Here is a 14,986-nt window from a genome sequence, read left to right on the forward strand (position 1 = left end):
CATAGCTTCAACTTAGTTAATATCTTGCATAGTTTGAGATAAGCCAGTGGTAGGCTTTGGCAAAAAAGACATTGTGGAAATATAAGTTAAGGTGGAGATTCGTAGAGTTATACCTCGTATATTTTGACTTTTCTTCTCCTAGTTAAATTTTATTTTTTGTTTCCCACTTAAACTCTGATTAGTCTAGGTTATTTTATTATTATTTAACCTACATATTTAGTCTATAAATAGTCCATTTTCCACCCTAGAAAGATAACCCATTACACATTTAGGTATTGGCTTTTGCAAGCTTTCAGAGAATTTTGTATTTATGTTTCGAGTGTAACACCACAAACCCGGCCTAGACGTCATGGCCGAATCTGGCAGTGTCATATGTGAGTGTTTTTAGGAAAACCTTAGCAAGCTAAAATCGATTAATCTATTATTTTACTTAAATCATGAAATCGACATTACAGTTTATTAAGGGAAATCATTTCATTAACGCAGAAGCTAAAACAATATTAACTCGTAAATCAAAACTTGACAATTTAAAAATCCCTAAAATAATCTTAAAACAAATAGTTCAAATCCAAAGACATATAAATCCCAAAAATAAATATTAAAAATAAAACTGATGAAATAAGTGTTACGCAAAATCCATAAGAGTTTATCAGTGGTCACCATCGAGCCTTCCGTCACACCGATCCATCTACTGTTAAGGATTACCTTACATAAAATAAATAAATAAATAAAGGGGTGAGTTTTCGCAAACTCAGTGTGTACATCCCACAAACAGCATGCATTCGGACAAATAATAGAATGCAGAAATAACATGCATAACAGATCAGATATCAGAAATTAGAATCATAAGTCATGCCCACCAACCCTGCATACCATTTTCGTCCAACCCAACACACCATGTGGGGATAGAATCGACCCACCCGGCCCTACACACCGAGTATGGGGATACACTATAACCCATCCAGCCCTACACACCAAATGGTACTGTGAAACAGTACATAAAGATAAGTGCAGCATCGCTGCCAGAAAACAGGCTTATCACCTCTCAGATTTCCTTCTCTTCATAGCAAACCCAACCCAATGCAATGCATCATAAATATCGTGACATGCTTATATGCATATATCAGATCATGGCAGAACAGATATACAGAATCAGACAAATACATATGCGTATAATAACATGCTGTTGCATACAGCTTAGTAATCAATCAGAGAAAGGGGTTCAAGTAACGCTTACTGCCCTTACAGATAGGTCACAGTCGACTTAGGCGACCCGTGCAACCTTACAGACATTTCAAACAAAATTGGGCTCACACGTCCGTGTGCCCTGCTCGTGTGGGCCCACACACCCGTGTGGCCCACACAGCCCATATTAGCATTGCCGTGTGGATCACACGGTTTGGCCTAAGACCCACATGCCCGTGTGGTTCACCCATGTAAACCACATGCCCGTGCGGTCTACATGGCCCAAATGGTCGAGCCCGTGCCTCGCACACAACCTCGCCAGCCTCACACGCTCGTGTCCATCGCGCTCGTGTGGCGCACGCATGGCCTGGCTCGTCTGTCACACGCCCGTGTCTTGCGATGCAAGCTACCACACGGGCAGACCACATGCCCGTGTGGTGTCGACAGGCTACATTTTTAGCTTTCGCTGAAACTCATTTTCTGTACAATCGGAGTACACACCTAGTTCGTTTTTGCTGCTAATCCAACCACGAGCACTCCAAAGCCTAAGATTGACAAAATCAAGGCTAAATCAGTCACTTAAATTGATTTACCTAAGATTGGATAAAACTCGAAATACGAGATCTACTTCCTTTCGACAAAGAACGGTGTTTCTTTGCTGTTTAGAACTCGGTTATTGATCCACCGCTCCTTGAATACTTTCTAAACAGCAACCAAAATCTCTCTTAAGAAACTCCAAAAAAAATTCACTTAACTATGTTTAAAATCAAACTTACCGAATCGATATACTCGCTTGAACACGCCTAAGCTTATCGACAAAAAAAGAAGAAAACAACGGAGAAAGGGGAAAAGAGAAGAGAAAACGGTAGCAAAGGGAATTTTAGAAAAGAAGGCGGCAAAGACAAATTTTTGTCCAAAAAGGAGGAAATAAAGGAAAACCCTAGGTTTTCCCTAAAGGCCACAACTCAAAATTTAACTAAGCCCAACACATAACTGAAACTTGCAGCAAAATAATCCCATCGATTGTATAGGGAATCGAACCCTTGACTCTAAGCATAATTTCCTTTCCATTTAACCATTAGACCAACAGGCCCATACTGTTAAGTATTTACCCTCAATTCCTTATAAGTCCACTGACCTCAAGTCAAGCTTTATTCAAATAAACCCAAAATTTAGCCTAAGTAAACGCTTGAACTTGGGACCTCCCAAACACACCCCAGAGCTCATAATTACTTAACCCGACATACGTTTAAGCCAAAATAACACGAACCAAAATTTTATAGCCCAAAAATCGTAAAAAGCCGAAAACAAAAAATTTGGAGCATTACATCGAGGGTTCTTATTTCAGGTTTTGAGGCTTAGTTTTATCTCCATCTTTGTACTTTTTGTTTTTTTCATTTTAGTAAAATTATCTTTGACCGTGATTATTTATCATCTTCGAAGGGGTTTTTCACATAAAATATTTGTGTTCAATGTTTTCAATTTCTTCGTTATTTTAAATGTTCGTTGTTTAACTGGGTTTATCCCCAACACTTCCTTATAACTTTGAAACAAATGATGAGTTGGCAAATTGTCATCAAAGGGCTAAAATGGCATGCCACTCTCTTTGTTTGTCCATTAGCCGACTAGAAGCTAGACTTGTCTAACAGCCCCACCGTTTGGCCCAATAGGCTCAACTTGATTAGGGTCGAGTTTGGACAAGAATTTTCTCACATCGAGTTGACCTGGGCTTGAATTAAATTTAAATAATAAAAATATTTGTAATTTAAATTTAAATATAAAAGTATACATAATATTAATTAATATTAATTTTTTTAATTTTTTATTATTTTATGAATAGTGAAATGGGCTTTTTGGGCGGGTCGAGCTGATTTGAAAATAGGCCTGGGCTTGAAAACTTTTTGGAACTGGGCCTCGGCCCGACCCATGGACACCTCTAGTGTAAACCACGAAATATATATATGTATATATATATATATATATATATATATATATATATATAGTTTTTTAAAACACATCTTCAATCTCTCTTAATTTTGATATTGATTAAAGTAGTCTCTCTAAAAAATCAGAGCGATTTATAATCCCTATCAAATTAAAAATGAGCAACCAAGGATAATTAATCACAACAATTAATGTTTCCTATAAATTGTGCATAATTTTGATTAATATAATAATAAATTAAGGCCTCAATGTTTATGTATTCTTTCAATTTGGTTTTGATTCTAAAAATAATTACTTGAAAAAATGTATAAAATTTTAAAAGTCTAAAAGTTCAAAAAATATATGTAAAAAAATTTAGCGCCATATATATATAAATAGATAGAATGTGTAAACTTGAAGAGATAAATTTGTTATTGTACCAATCAAATTATTTGAAATGGATGAAAAACATTAGTGTTGTGAGTAATTGTCGTTATATGTCCACTTTCGAAACTGACAAGAATTAAATTGGTCAGATTTTTTTTTAGAGTGACTAATTTGCTTAATATTGAAATTGAGAAGGATTGAAACTCGCCATATGCAACACGTTGCTTGGATGAAAAGTGTCAATCCCATGGTTCTTCCAACTTCACATTTGAACATCTTTATCTCTATTGTAAACATCTCCTTCTTTTAGAATGCCTTTCTAGATCTAGGAATAAGATGATTTAGCTTTTATTTGATGGCAAGGAGTGAAGGGCATAATTTACCACCCTTTCCAAATTACAGAGCTCCCAAAGGATTAAAGCTCTGATTGTTGGGTCACTAGTACGCCCCGTGGCGTAGCTAAAAAATTATTCTAACAATCCAAACTAGGAATCCATGCACGAGGAACGAATCAGGAAGAAAATGTTTGAAAGATATACCTTTTGTACTCTAAAAAATAGGAAGGAACCACTGCTGTTTTAATCCCCTTCGCATGCTGCCGATCCAAAGTCGCAACAGAATCGTCCCGACCTCTATGTACTCCACCCTGTTGCGAACGAATGAAAAAAACTCTTACTGAATGTTTCAAAGAGTTCTTCTGAAAAGAAATGTGGCTATTAGACCTAAGTTCTTTTTCTTTTTTGGTTAATGTTGGTTAATACTTTTCTGCACCCTAGGAATTTATTTTATGATTCATTTCTTTTTATTTAATATTCCCTAAAAAAACAGAATCCCCTTTTTGGTGCCAGAATATATATGAAAATATCACATTGTAATCGATAGGTCATAATTTATACATATTTTTATCCCATGCTTAGCACATTTTTGGATGAATTATCATTTATGGAATTTGATGCTCCTAATCCTTTAATTTCATGTTTTATTCTTAGGTGAGCATAGGAGAGTAAAAATAGTGAGAAATGGGCCAAAAATAGAGAAATGGACCAACGTAGGAAATCAACACGGCCTAGAGTTCCTCACACGGGTAGACCACATGCCCGTGTTAATTTGGCAGACTCTAAACACGACTTACACGGGTAGACCACACGTCCGTGCCCATTTAACAGCCTTGACCATGGCTTGAAGCAATTGCACACGGGCGTGTCCCTGTCGGGCCCAAGATGAGTTCTATTTGGAAAAGGCCAGTTTTGAGGGTTCTTAGGCATTCTAAAGCCTATATTAACACCCTAGAGGAGATACTTGACGGACACACAGAGTAGGAAGTAAGGAATTACTCGAAGAAAGCCTATTGATCCATCTCAAAAGTCGGATTCTCCTTCAAGACTGAAGATCTTCCTTCAACTTCCCTTCAGGAGTTTTGGGTTTTCTTTATGTTTTGTATTTATTTTTCTGAGATGTTTTCTTTTATAATCATGAACTAAATCCCCTAAATACCTAAGGGGAATGAAACCAAAGACGGATCTTGTTATTATTTTCAGAATTATATGATAAATATTTGACTTGTTCTTAATTATGAATACTTCTTGTCTTAATATTCCAAGATATTGATTCAGGTATTGATGTGCTTATTCAGAGGAGCAATAGTCCCTATCTAAGAGTAGATCCATCATAATTAAGCAGAGTTGATTGCACGCCTAGAGATAGGGTGACAAGAGTTTGCCGGATTAAGGTGAAACCTAATAAGGGAATCCATAGATCTAGTTAATGCAACACTAGGGTGTTAATTAGAAAGAGATTTCAATTAATCATTCTAGGGTTAGACGTTGTTAGTCTCGAGAGAGATAATAATATAAATTAGGGATTTCTACGGATCAAGTCAAATGAATAAATCGTCAAATTCAGAGTCAGATAACAAGTGAAGTCTAGGTGGATTTATCCTTTGATATTATCTCAATCAATCAGTCTTTACTAAAAGTTTTCCCTAATTTACTTTCTGTGCACTTTTAGTAATTAGTTTAGATAAAACAAATCCCTTTATTTTTAGGCTAAATAATAGAAAGAGAGTTAATACTAGTACTTTTAGTTCCTTTGGGTTCGACAATTCGGTCTTACCTAAACTATACTACTACTCGATAGGTTCGCTTGCCTTCGTCGTGATAGTTAGTTTTCAAGAACGATTAATTATAAATTTATAAAACTTATCACGAAGAAATAATCACAAACAAGTTTTTGGTGCCGTTGCCGGGGAACTAAGATATTAGGAATGCTTAATTTTTATTACTTTAGCCATTTATTTTACTGCAATTTAATTTAATTTCTATTTATATTACTAAATTTTCTTTTATTTTCTTCTGGCAGGTTTTCATAGTTTATGACTAGAAGAAACCCGTCAGGTCCATTACTTTTCGATAGTGAGATTAAAAGCACAGCTCGCAGAAACCAAAGAGAAATAAGACGAAGCCTACAATACATTGAGGAAGAGTAAGAGGACGATATTCAAACCGTAACCGAGGAGATGGCTGATAATCAAAATTATCAGTTACCTCCTGTGGCTATCGCCGACCCAGTAAATCAGAATCCTGCTCCTCGTACTATGTATAATTATGCTAAACCTAATTTAACAGGAGCCGAATCAAGTATAGTTAGGCCTGCTATTGATGTAAATAATTTTGAACTGAAACCTAACACAATTCAAATGATACAACATTTTGTTCAATTTGATGGTTTGTAGGATGAGGACCCAAACACTCATTTGGCGAATTTTCTAGAATTCTGCAACATTTTTAAAATCAATGGCGTTTCTGATGATGCCATTCATCTTCGGTTGTTTCCCTTTTCGTTAAGGAACAAAGCTAAACAGTGGTTGAACTCGTTACCACGAGGGTCAATCACCACTTGGGAACAAATGACCGAAAAGATTTTACTTAAGTATTTTCTTCCGGCTAAAACTGCTAAGTTACGAAATGATATCTCTTCTTTTGTGCAGATGGATTTAGAAACACTCTATGATACATGGGAGAAATACAAGGATCTGTTGAGAAAGTGCCCTCACCATGAGTTACCTCTTTAGCTACAAGTTCAGACATTTTACAACGGTGTGAACCCCTCAACAAGGCAACTTATCGATGCAGCCGTCGGTGGAACACTAAACAACAAAACACCTGAAGAGGCTTATGAATTTATTGAAGAAATGTCACTGAATAACTATCAGTAGGAAGTCATGAGAACAAAGCCGACGAAAGCAGCTGGTGTCTTCAACTTCGACAGGGTTACTATGCTATCAAACCAGGTAAAACTTTTGAATAAAAAGATTTATGGTTTATGTGGTTCTACTCTGGTACATCCAGTGATGAGGTGTGACTCAAATGGAGGAATGCAAACCCAGATTATCCACCCTTTAATCCTAGCACTAAGGAGGAACAAGTCCACTTTATGGGTAACAACTCTAGACCTCAAAATAACCCATATAATAACACTTATAATGTAGCTTGGAGGAACCAGCCCAATTTCTCGTGGGGTGGCTAAGGAAATCAAAGGCCACAATATCCCCCAGGTTTTCAACAACCACCTTACCAACAGGAAAATAAGCCGAACCTTGAGGAGATGCTAACGAAATTCATCTTGGTGTCAAAAACTCATTTTCAGAATACTGAGACAACACTTAAGAACCAACATGCGTCGATCCAAGGGCTCGAAACTCAGATAGGCTAGCTTGCCAAATTAATTTTTGAACGACCACAAGGTAGCTTGCCGAACAATACTGAATCTAACCCAAGGGAACAACTCAATACGATTACTGTTCAAGATAAGGAGGGGTTAGTTGAACCTGAACTAGAACCGAGGTAAGAAATCATGGCAAGTAAAGAAACAGGTGAGGTGGACCACAGTGAGCGAAAACCAGTAAGTAAAGAGTACAAACCTTGTGTGCCATACCCCAATGCGACAAGGAAAGACCATACGGATGAACAATTTGGTAAATTCCTTAAATTATTAATGAAATTACATATCAACTTACCGTTTATTGAAGCTCTTTCGCAGATGCCAAACGCAATTAAATTTTTAAAGGAGCTTTTAGCAATTAAGCGTAAGTTGGATGAGGCATCGCATGTGGAGTTGAACATAGTTTGCTCAGCTATTTTACAGAATAAGCTACCCAAAAAATTAAAAGATCTAGGGAGTTTTACGATTCCTTCCTTAATTGGTAGTTTAAAAGTTAACAATGCTTTGGCTGATTTAGGGGCTAGCATTAATGTCATGCCCTACAAAATGTTTAAACAACTAGGTCTTGGGAAACCCAAACAAACTAGGATGAGCATTCAATTGGCAGATAAAACTATTAGATTTCCTAGGGGTATCATTGAAGATGTGCTTGTTAAAATTGACAAATTTATATTCCCAATTGATTTTGTTGTTCAAGTCATAGAAGTGGATTGTGAAATGCCTTTAATTTTAGGAAGACCCTTTTTAACAATTGCTAGAACAATTTTGATGTTGGTATAGGTGAACTCATACTTCGTGTGGGTGATAAAACAATCACTCTTCAAGCTCGTAACTTGAGTAACACATCGAATAGTGAGGGTGGTTGTATAAATCGTGCTACTAATACTGATCATGTGATGCAACCTTCTTTGCAGTAATCATGTCTGAAGACCATATATGAGCCATGTTCAAGTAACAACAAAGGACCCATCTATGAAGAACGAAGGCTACAGATCAAGGAATTAGATGAATGGCGGACACAGAAACTGAGAACACATGATAAACCGAAACCATGCCATGACAGACTCAATGTTTCACCAAATCAACTTAAGGTTGAAGACAAAGTACTACTAGGTGCAGCAGACCCTCGTATTGCCACTTCTGAACCTAATGGAGTGATCCCTTTTACGGTGCTTAACATCTTCCCATACAGTACAGTCGAGGTAACTCATTCTAAATTCGGTACTTTCAAGGTAAATAGTACTCGTCTTAAACCTTATTTTGATAAAACTGATAGCAGGAATGAGGAGTGTAAACTCCTCGAACCACTATGACCACGTGAAATCGAGGTAAGTCGAGCTTAGACTACAAATAAGTGCTTTTCGAGAGGCAACCCGAGCACTAACGGCATTAATTTCTTTAAATTTTAGTGTTTAACATCTAATTACTAACTGAGTCTGTGAACACAAGTTTGCCAAATCCACAAGGCCAGACACATGGGCGTGTCTTAAGCCGTGCTCACACCATGGGAGGAGACACGGACGTGCGATACGGCCATGTGAAAACAGAGCAAAATTCTCTCAAAACACGGGATTCGATAAGTTGACACGGTCGTGCGACATGGCTGTGGGCAAGTCTGCCAAATCAACACGGGCGTATGACACGCCCATGTCTATAATCCGTGGTAGAACCTGAAAAAGTAACATAGGCGTGCGACACGCCCGTGCCAAACACCTGTGTTTGAACCTGTCAAATTAACACGGGTGTAAGAGAAACGAACGAAGCAGTACACGGCCGCGCGACACGGCCATGTGCACTAACATGCCCAAAGAACACGGGCATGGGCTAAATTTTAAATGCACTCAAATTTGGAAAACACGACAAACATGAGCTGAAATAAGGGCATAAGGGCATAAGGGAGTGCCCCATGGCCGTGTGCCCTAATATCTATATAACCCTCAACTATTCATCATCGCCTTTCCCAATCCCTAACCCTAGTCACCACAACTTCCTCCCCCCTACCGACCGGCCACCTCTAGCCACACTTTCTTCCTTTTTTCCTTCTCCTTTCCCCTCTCTTTTCCCTTTTCCTCTCTTTTCCTTTCTCTTTCTCTTCCCTTTTTCCTTCCCCTTCTTCCTTTTTTCCTTTTCTTTTCCCCTCTTTTCTTCTCTTTCTTTCCCTCTTCTTCTTCCCCATCCACTTACCAAACTACACGGCCTCCTCATCCACGTCCGTGGCCAACTCCCATCCCTCACCATCGTTGGAAATCGCACCACTTCGACTACCACCATCCAACATTGCTGGTTTTCCCTTTTTTTTACCTCTTAATTATCGTTTAAATTTGATTTATTCACCATTATTATTTCTAAAGTTCTTTTCATTTTTTTTCCTATTTTGTTCTATTTTGATTTTGATATAATTTTGTTAATTTGATTCCTCATATGATAATTTTATGTTTAGGCTAGTTATGAACACTCACTATATTTTGCATTCATATTCTATTATCATCATTTTGTCCATGTTATTCATATTCTATATAGTAATCATTTAGTTAAAATTAACAACTCGCTTTTAACCCCATCTCTTATGTCATTGTTGGGATAATTATTTGTTCATATCGACTTAAATTCATAAAATTATCTTCTGTAGGTACATCATGTCAAACTCACGTGGGAAGAAGACTGCTATCCCAACCTCGAAAAAACAAAAGGGAGCGTCATCTTTATCGGTTCCTACTACAGAGATAAGACATCCATTCCTCCAATTCCTGTTAGGGAACCAAGAGGAACTATTTCAAATATTACGGACCCGACCCCTAAGTGTGGGCCGCTGCATTGATTGGGCCACGCTTGAACAAATTCAAATGGCTGACGCGGTCTGAGACCTCCTGACGACTGACCCATGGGGGCTCTTCTTTGAGATCATCGAGCCGACGTACCTCGAGCTCACATTGGAACTCTGTTCGACTTTCCATTTCCAAATCATTATGACAGAGTTCGATGATCCTGGAACGGTCCAATTCTGTCTTGGCGGCCTAGTTCGCTAATTGAGTGTGCCTGAGTTCAGTGTCACACTAGGCATTTATACGCAGAAGTTTATGGATGACCCTAACTTCGACACCCTCTATCGCCACATCTACTATTCACCCTCAAAGTGCTGGAATGCACTAGTCCCTGTTTTGGCCACCTATGACCCTAGCCGTTCCAAGGCATCGGCGCTCGCCCCATCTTTAAGGTACTTACACGCCATTCTAGCTCATACCTTAACAAGGTGGCGAGAGAGCACCGGCGTCGTCAACACTCAAGATGCCTACTTTTTATGGAGTATGGCGTATAGGCACGTCTTCGACCTTACCTATTTCATAGCCCTCGCCATTCGCCATCAGATGGAGCGGAAAAAGAAATAAGTCATCTCCATTGACCCTTATGTTACTCACCTAGCAAGGTACTTCGGTCTTCTCAACACGGCGGCCAAGCATCCTCCCCCACTCTCATCGGACAGATGACCCCACAGGGCATATCAAGTATGCTTCATATAAAGATGATCGAGCGGCGACATGGAACTGATCCTTCCTAGTACCGCCTCGTCCAGACAGCCAAGTAAGAGGACCTACAGGACATTACTGATGATGTCCCTCCACAGCACGAGGATGCACCATCTCAGCCACCACCTATCCACCATCCAGTTCATGCGGCTGCTTCACTTTTTGACATCTCTGAATGCCTCACTCGATTTGAGCAGTAATGTTTTCAACGATTTGATCACATTGATGCTACTCTTCATCAGATTTGTCAGCACCTTCACATCTCATCGCCACCCCCACCTCGCTAACCATCTGACGATGAAGATTTTTCAAAGACTTATTTATTATTTTTATTTTCTTTTATCTTTATTTATTTTTTAAGTATTTTTCATCTTATTTTCTTTTAATACTATTTTATTTCATTTTTAGGTTTTAAAATTTTTAAAGTAATTTATATGTTCGATTATTTCTTTATGAGTAATCATGCTTCTCTATAATTTCTAAAGAGTTATTGATTATATCGCAGTTATAAAGAGCTCCCAAGCTCACTATTACTTAGGAATTTGCAACTCTATTGGGAAAGGTTCTCCACGATTGCCATGTCCTGACTGACCACCACGATAACCTCTTCGCTGGACACTATGGTTGTGGAACCCAACCTCTACCACCACCGAAGTATCCTCCTCCAAGCTCACCATTGCCTTAGCCGATTACTTTCTAATATTCTAATTTAAGGATTTCATCCACACATACAGGAAGTTTCACTTCTCTCCCTATCTTATGATCTTATATATATATATTTTTCAGTAAATCTATCTTTGTACATTGAGGACAATGTACATCTTATGTGTGAGGGGATTACTTATATCATTATTAGAAAATCCCTGAATTTTGTCTTATTCTCATGTGATCTTCTCATAGCATTATTAGAATAAATTTTGATTAATTTATGATTTTCATTGATATGTCTTGAATTAAAACATAGGTATTTATGCATTGATGGTTTAAACTTTAAGGAATTAAAGAATCAAGCATGATAAGTTGATTTTTGAGAATTAAAAAAAAATTAGGTTGTTTCCCCAAGTTTAGGTATTATCCTAAGTTGAAATTCACAGGTTTAATATCAAAAAGCCATAATTTTTGTGAGATCTTGAACTTTAGAGCATATACTACTTCTTTCATGCTCACTTTTATTATGAGTGCATCAGTATTGAATTGTTATTCTAGAACTTGCTTGATTATGCATGTCAAGACCACACCTTAGATTTAATATGTCAAGATGAAAAAGGCACTTAGGTTTAACCCACTCACTCCATAAAAGCCTACCTTCATAATTAACCCTTAGTGAACCCTCTTGAGCCTAACAAGCCATTCATTGATTTACCCCCAATATTAACCCATAACCGATTATTGTTGAAATCCCCTCGATTAATTTGATCCATATTTTTATCTAGATTTGATTTGAATAAATTGCTTAGCTATGTTTTATTTTTAGCAAATTTCTCAATATTTGACTTGTTCTTAAAAAAAAAAAATTATATACATACATGTTAGTAATAATTCTTTGTTTATTGAGCTTAAGTATCTAATTCTATATTTCATGAAGAAAAGCTTAATTCTAGGAATGTAATTTATCATTTTTAGTATTTTTCTAGTTAGGTAATTGTTTAATTCAATCTTGATTCTAACCTTCTTTTTCAGCTTGTGACCACACCCTCTAACCAAAGCCACATTACAACCCTCTAAAAACCTTTTGATTGATGTATCATCTTAATACATAGTGGTGGAGATTTGATTCTCAGGCAAGCCTATGGTAATAACTTTTCATATGGACTATTGAGTGCTAAACTTGTTGTCCTTAAACACCTCGAGTGATTTGAGTGAATCCTTAGTGAGGATGTTAAACTTTGTGATATTTTGAATCAAAGGTGATTACTTAGATGATGGGAGATACCTATGTTTTTCATGATAAAATGGTCAACTTAGAATGTTTGAAACTTTAGTTTTCTTATAGTTGAATTCTTAATGTATGATTACTTATGGATTGTTTTGAGATATTATTGATAGGAATTATAAGTTAACAAAAATGAATTATTAATTGTGATTGAGGATTTTGCTTGAGGACAAGCAAATGCTTAAGTGTGGGGGTATTTGATAAGTCATAATTTATACATATTTTTATCCCATGCTTAGCACATTTTTGGATGAAATCATTAGATTTATGGAATTTGATGCTCCTAATCCTTTAATTTTATGTTTTATACTTAGGTGAGCATAGGAGAGTAAAAAGAGTGAGAAATAGGCCAAAAAAGGAGAAAATGGGCTAACGTAGGGAATCAACACAGCCTGGAGTTCCTTACACGGGTAGACCACACTTCCGTGTTAATTTGGCAGACTCTAAACACGACTTACATGGGTAGACCACATGCCTGTACCCATTTAACAACCTTGACCATGGCTTGAAGCAATCGCACACGGGCGTGTCCCTATCGGGCCCAAGATGAGTTCTATTCGAAAAAGGCCACTTATAAGGGTTCTTAGGTATTCTAAAGCCTATATTAACACCCTGGAAGAGATACTTGAGGGACACACAGAATAGGAAGCAATGAATTACTCGAAGAAAGCCGATTGATCCATCTCAGAAGCCGAATTCTCCTTCAAGACTGAAGATCTTCCTTCAACTTCCCTTCAGGAGTTTTGAGTTTTCTTTATGTTTTGTATTTATTCTTCTGAGATGTTTTCTTTTATAATCATAAACTAAATCCGCTAAATACCTAAGGAGAATGAAACCTAAGACGTATCTTGTTATTATTTTCAGAATTATATGATAAATATTTGACTTGTTCTTAATTACGAATGTTTCTTGTCTTAATATTCCAGGATATTGATTCAAATATTGATGTGCTTATTCAGAGGAGCAAAAGTCCCTATCTAATAGTAGATCCAACATAATTAAGCGGAGTTGATTGCACGCCTAGAGATAGGGTGACAAGATTTTTTCGGATTAGGGTGAAACCTAATAAAGGAATCCATAGATCGAGTTAATGCAATATTAGGGTGTTAATTAGAAAGAGATTTCAATTAATCAATCTAGGGTTAGACATTGTTAGTCTCGAGAGAGATAATAATATAACTTAGGGATTTCTATGGATCAAGTCAAATGAATAAATCGTCTAATTCAAATTTAGATAACAAGTGAAATCTAGGTGGATTTATCCTTAGGTATTGTCTCAATCAATCAGTCTTTCCTAAAAGTTTTCCCCAATTTACTTTCTGCACTTTTAGTAATTAATTTAGATAAAACAAATCCCTTTATTTTTAGGCTAAATAATAAAAATAGAGTTAATACTAGTACTTTTAGTTCCTTTGGGTTCGACAATCCGGTCTTGCCTAAACTATACTACTATTCGATAGGTTTGCTTGCCTTCGTCGTGATAGTTAGTTTTCAAGAACGATTAATTATAAATTTATAAAACTTATCACTAAGAAATAATCGCGATCAGTAATATCCTTTCCAAAAGGATATTAATTTCCATATTTTTTATGTTTGACCGAAATTAATTATTATAATACTTTATTTTAATAATTTTGGTAAATGATCATAATTAATAATTTATATGAATCAAGTTCATATATTTATTTTAATTATGCTCTCTATTCTTGTACAACTAATTTGTACATATATTGTGTTTATTATTTAATTTTCAAATTAAATTAATTCAATAATTAATATAATTCTCGTGATGTTAAATTTAATACCAACTGTGTTTAGATTCTGTTCGTTTCAATCATAGGGTGTGACCCTGTAGGCTATTGTAATATTGGTAGTAATACTAGAACACTTCTAACGTTACAAGCAATGAGTGGCATCTAGTAATGCATCATCACTATCCAAGTTACAAGAAGTTGTGGTTCAACATAACCTTTCCATGATAAATTTTCATGTATTATATCCTTTTGTCCTTTATATCTCGATTGGACACAAGTCATGAAGTAGTCACACTTGCAAAGTCTAATATCATGTTTCTTGATACCCGAAGTAGACTATAATAAACAAATAAGTGTAATATCTCATATTAACTTATTTGAGCATAACCATACATTTCTAGTTTCACTTCACCAAGTGGCCTAAGATATTGCTCCCATTATGGAGGAGGGACAAATCCTATCTTGATTAATCATATCCCACTACATAGAATGTGTCATACCCAACATTAGTCTTTCTAGTACAACCTGTTACAGTAGACATTTGACTGTATCAAAATATA

General features: G+C 36.6%; 1 non-coding gene across 1 annotated transcript; it reads right to left on the reverse strand.

Annotated features, from left to right (window-relative positions):
* Nucleotides 1-6,448: 6,448 nt before the first annotated feature.
* LOC128283036 (small nucleolar RNA R71) lies at nt 6,449-6,555 on the reverse strand. The gene has a single exon (XR_008273380.1). It is a non-coding gene; the product is annotated as a small nucleolar RNA R71 (small nucleolar RNA).
* Between the last annotated feature and the right edge of the window lie 8,431 nt (nt 6,556-14,986).

Source organism: Gossypium arboreum, chromosome 10 (assembly GCF_025698485.1).
Source record: "Gossypium arboreum isolate Shixiya-1 chromosome 10, ASM2569848v2, whole genome shotgun sequence".
Classification (NCBI taxonomy): Eukaryota; Viridiplantae; Streptophyta; class Magnoliopsida; order Malvales; family Malvaceae; genus Gossypium; species Gossypium arboreum.